Source organism: Triticum aestivum, chromosome 7D (assembly GCF_018294505.1).
Source record: "Triticum aestivum cultivar Chinese Spring chromosome 7D, IWGSC CS RefSeq v2.1, whole genome shotgun sequence".
Classification (NCBI taxonomy): Eukaryota; Viridiplantae; Streptophyta; class Magnoliopsida; order Poales; family Poaceae; genus Triticum; species Triticum aestivum.
In genome coordinates, this window is record NC_057814.1 from 4069448 (window position 1) to 4075255 (window position 5808).

The following is a 5808-nucleotide window of genomic DNA, read 5'->3' on the forward strand; positions in this document are numbered from 1 at the left end:
CGCCATCCTACTCGACGGCCAGTGTTGAAGGTGCCCATCTCTGGTCCTTGCCCATCTTGTTTTTCTCTGTCGCTTTTTTTAGGGAGGAAAGTTTGAATTAATCAAGAGCATAGCTTCTTGTTCGTTTGCCAAAAAATTGAAACTGCCAATCAATTGGAATTGTTGAACTATCTAATATCTAGAATTTCCTCAACATGGATTTCATAGCTGTTATTGGACAAAAGATGCTAGCCCTGAATTTTGTTGGCTTTCATGCCAATTTGGGGGATAACGAAATTCAGATTGCACTTTTTTTCACATGAAGGAGAGGTGATTTGGTAGGGGACAATTTAATATTCACAAGAATTGTTTAATACTCTAAGTTGACAAGGAGAGGTGATTTGGTAGGGGACAATTTCACATGAAACAGAGGTGATTTGGTAGGGGACAACTTTTTTCACATCGAAGCCTGGGTATTCTGAATACCAAGCTGACTCGTCTATATGTGTCTAGCGTCTCTAAATTGTTTTCTCACCATGATTGATGACTGTCTTTACGATTTTTTCCCTTTTCTTTTATGGATAGATTGACTACTGCATTCCGAGGAGGTGATAATGGAACTGAACTCTGTCTATGCATGATTCTGAACCTTCTGCGACCGACTTGTATTTGCTGCACTTGCAACAACGAACAAGGAGATGATGGAGTTTGCCGTGGGTGCTTAGGAAGAAACCATGAAGACTCTCCTAAGGCCTTCTTGCCTGTGCAGCTGACTTTTGTTTACATAGGTTCTTTGATTGGGTACAAATTAATATTCACAAGAATTGTTCCATGATTTGATTAGACATGTGGAACCTTTTTCTGTTTACTTATTTTCTAGCCACGATTCATGGTGGTTCTTTTTTCTGTTGCTTTCACAGATCAACAACTGCTGAGAGTACACTCTGATTCATGAAGGAGAAGATGGAGTTTGTAGTGGGTGCTTTGGAAGCTACCATGAGATCTCTCCTAGGCAAGTTGGGCGGCCTCCTTGCCCAAGAGTACACTCTGATCCGTGGCGTCTGCGGCGACATCCAGTACATCAGCGACGAGCTCGCCAGCATGCAAGCCTTTCTTGGTGACCTCGGCTCTGCCCTAGACGACCATGATCGCCGGCTCAAGAGCTGGATGAAGCAGATCCGTGACATGGCATATGACATGGAAGACTGCATCGATGACTTTGCTCATCGCCTCCCTCAGGACTCCCTCAGCGATGCAAGATGCTCCTTTATTGTGACGATAATCTATGAGCTGTGGACATTCTGGCCTCGCTGCGACATTGCCTCCAAGATTGCCGAGCTCAAGGTCTGTGCACAATACATTGCTGAGAGACGCAGCAGATATGGAGTGGAAAACCCAGTCCCAAGAAGAAGCTCTGAAGCCGGAGCAACCCATGCTGTTACGTATGGCATTGCTGAGCATTTGGTGGCGAGCCGTCAGCTCATCCACACAGAGAACCCCGTGGGAGTGAAGGTGGACATGAAGAAGCTCGGAGGTTGGCTAGCCAAACATGATAAAGGCTCTCATCGAGTTGTTGTGTCATTGATTGGATTTGGTGGTGTGGGAAAGACCACCATTGCCATGGCATTGTACCACGATTTCTGGAATGAATTTGACTGCCGGGCATCGGTCACGGTATCTCAGAACTTTGACGAAGATGAAGTCCTCAGGGATATTCTTGGTCAAATCAAGCCAAAAGATAGTCAAATCAAGGCAAAGGAGGAGAAGGAGGGCAACAACATAGGGAAGTTGGAGAAGAAAAGCCTAGTGGAAGACATCAAAAGCTCGGTGAAGCGAGTTGTGTCAATGCTCTCTGGTCACAGGCTGCAAAGCAATGATGGCAGCACTCAGAGTAAGATAGAAACAATGAACCATGACCAACTTATAGAAGAACTCAAAAAGCAGTTGGATGGAAGGAGGTACCTCCAAATCATAGCTTTGCTCTTTCTATATATAGCTGCTTAGCGTAACAATTTTATCTTAAGTATGTACAATGGTGACTGAAAAATGGGAGTTTTTAAGAAAGAATAAATACAAAGTTATATATGTAGCGGTGCCTTGCTTACTAAACGCTAAAATATTAATTTTGTTGAAGTTGCACAAGGAATATTTGTGCAATTTTTATAACTGAACTTTAACTTGTTACCAATAGCAAATTTAGTACCGCTGCATATATATATAACCTAGACTATATTTCAAATTAATATAAACAACATTTCTTTCAGAAAAAATATATTACCCAGTCTAGTACTTAACTTGGGTGCGTTGCACAAGCTATGCCAGACCAAACAAATTTTACTATAAATTTGAATTTCTGCAACATTGAGAAAAAGGCAGCAAGTAACATACTAAATTGGACCAAAAAAATTAGAAGTAAAAAATGAACTATATCCCTCCAATTCATAAATAAATGGCAATTTGGACATAGGTCAGTTCGTAATTGTTGTGTTTGTGTTGAATTTGAATACATATAGGTTTACTCTTGGACTGCTGAGAGGTATTTTTGTTGTTGTGAAAAAGTCCAGTACAGGTGCATCGAATGATTATAGTAAGAGCAGTTAAGCAAAAGCCCAGCACAAAGGGCGAACAACCAGAAAGCCTGAGCGATAGTACAATCTCCTGCCACCACTCTCATCTCTCTAGCTCGTATGTTTTTTCCCTATCTTTTAACATTTTAATACATGGATGTCTAGCCCGTTACACCAACGAGATATAGCTAAAATTAACATTTCTAGGTAAATATCATCTTAGTTTTTGAAAAATAAATATGCGAGGAACTATGTATTGTATCACTAATGCATAAATAAACATCAAATTGGGAAGATCTAGGTGATCACCACATTGATGTGATGCATTCTTTCTCACTTGTATGAACTTAAGTGAGTTAGCACATTTCTTCTCACTTGTATTTTGTTTCCTTTTTCTTGGCAGGTATTTCCTCTTGGTTGATGATATATGGTCTGTAGAAACATGGGAGACCATTAGAAATTGGTTGCCACATGATAATACAAAAGATAGTAGAGTGATAGTAACTACAAGATTTCAAGCTGTTGGTGCGGCGTGCTCAGAAAGAGATGGAACTCATTATCTGCATACTGTTAATGTTCTAAGTGATGCTGACTCCAAAAGTCTATATCAACAGGGTGTTTCTGAATCCCCAAGCAGCAAAGAAAGCGAAAGAATGGATACAAGATCTCAAGTTGTTGATACCGAGTCCTCCGAAGGAGATGGAAGTGATCGTCTGCATTCAGCTGATGTTCCTAGTGATGCCGATGCAAAAGATCGGCTCAATGATCGTGTTTCTGATCCACAAGGCAGTAAAGATCGGGAGAAAGAAGCGGTCCATGAGGAGGTATGGAAATACTGCGGGGCCTGCCTTTGGCCATAGTCACCATGGATGGCCTTGTGGCTTGCAACCCAACAAAAAACAATGGTCATTGGAGTAAACTTTGCAAGTCATTATTTCCAGAGCAGGTGGCTCCCCTTACATTGGAGGGGGTCACAAGGATACTTGATTATTGCTATAATGATTTGCCAGCAGATCTCAAGACCTGCTCATTGTACTTGAGCATATTCCCCAAGGGCTCGAAACTTAGTAAGAAGCGTCTGACCCGGCGGTGGATATCAGAATGTTTTGTTGCTGAGAAGCAAGGGCTGAGTGCAGAGGAAGTGGCAGAAACATACTTCAATCAACTTGTAAGCAGGAAGATAATACGGCCCATGGATCACAGCAGCAATGGGAAGGTAAAATCCTTTAAAGTTCATGACATGATCCTGGAATATATCGTGTCCAAGTCAAGCGAAGAGAATTTTATTACTGTTGTTGGTGGACATTGGCGGATGCGAAATCCTAGCAACAAAGTCCGTTGACTCTCCATGCAAAGCAGTGGTTCCCAGCATGGGAATTCAACAAAAGGCATGAACATGTCTCAAGTGCGGTCACTGACAACATTTGGAAGCCAAAACCGACGACTCCCATTCCATTCGTTCAATAATGGAATAATACAAGTGCTTGATCTTGAGGGCTGGAAGGGTTTGACAGATAAGCATCTGAATGACATATGTAAAATGCTTGTGCTGAAGTATTTGAGCCTCAGACGAACAGAGGTTTCTGAGATCCCATCAAAGATTGAGAAGCTCAAGTATCTAGAAACTCTTGACATAAGGGAGACAATGTCGGTGTGCTGCCCAAAGCTTTTGGGCAGCTCAAACAGCTCCGTAGCATGCTTGGAGGGAACAAAAACACAAAGAAGGCTTTGAAGTTGCCACATGAGAAGAACAAGGAGCCGATGAAAGCACTTCGTATCTTGTCAGGGATTGAGATCGATGAAGACTCATCAGCTGTAGCAAGCCTTCATCAGCTGACAGGGCTAAGGAAACTTGCCATTTACAAGATCAATATAAGGGAGGGCGGTCAGACCTTCAAGCAATTACGCCCCTCCATTGAGTACCTCTGTAGCTGCGGTCTGCAGACATTGGCAATCAATGATGAGAGCTCTAATTTTATCAACTCACTAGACACCATGACCACTCCAAGATACATCATCGGCCTAGAGGTGTCTGGCAAGATGGAAAGGCCCCCAAAGTGGATCAAAGACCTCAAGAACCTCTACAAGCTGACCCTTTCCGTGACAGTTCTTCGGACTAATACTTTAAGGCTCATCCAGGACCTGCCCAAATTGTTTACGCTCACCTTTACACTCAGCACAGCCAAGGATGATAGAGACATAGTGGACATCCTTGAGGAAAATAAGCAGCTTACCGACAGGGAGATCATTATTCCACCTGGGGGATTCAAGAGACTAAAGCTTCTTCGCTTCTTTGCAACTATGGTGCCAAGGCTGAGCTTTGCAGTTACATGAAAAGAGGTAATGCCAGCACTGGAGAGGATTGATATGCGGTTTGAAGCCTTTGAAGGGATTTACGGCATCAAGACTCTCAAAAGCCTCCAAGAGGTGCATCTCAGTGTTGGTAATCAAGCAGATGAAATAACAAAGTTCTTGGTAGAAGATTTGAAGGACCCCCCCAAGTATTTGGACAAAAAGTACGCCGACAAGTGGCCAAAGATAATCACCGAGTGAAGAGGTTGGAAGATGTCACATTGTCTTTTGGTTGACCTATAAAACATCTGGTGCGTATTGTATAATTAATTGGAGGTTGTTCCATCAAATCTGCGTCGCCTTCTTGAGGGCTAAATAAACAGACATAATCCATTATTGATTCTTGTAATGTGTGCGTATGTGGTACTGCTAAATCCGTTACTCATTCCTGTAATTTGTACTTCTATTGTAATCTTACTTCCATTTGATCTTTTTTAACTTGCGTTGTAATGCTCGAAGATTTCTTGTATGAGACCATACTGTAGCCAACTAAGGCATGTTTTGTGTTTATAAAAAGCCAATTTTTAGTCCAGCATACAACTTTCGATATTGACAACAAAGATCATTATATTTTGTCATAGAAAGTTTCAAACACATATAAGTTTAATATTACCAGTGAAAGTTTTTTATTTTTTGGCCGTGTATACATCCAAAATGTAAGGTTTCAGACAGCTCAGCGGAAATGGTTGTTGAACTGAAGAACAAACCAAGGAAAGGGGGAGAGAACAGGGTACCTTGTCTCGGCCGACGGAACGAAAGAATGATGCAAAGTGTCACTATGATCTGCTGCCAAGAAACAGAAAATAGTTAGTGTGTTGGAAAAAGATGATTCGGGGCATGATTTCAGATGATAGATAAAATGACAGATTTCAGGTATAAATCAATGTGCATTACATCAATTACAATGTAA

The 5808-nt window shown here is 41.7% G+C and overlaps 1 pseudogene; it reads left to right on the top strand.

The window, feature by feature from the left end:
- Positions 1 to 880: 880 nt before the first annotated feature.
- LOC123170157 (disease resistance protein Pik-2-like) lies at positions 881 to 5099 on the top strand (annotated as a pseudogene).
- The last annotated feature ends 709 nt before the right edge of the window (positions 5100 to 5808 follow it).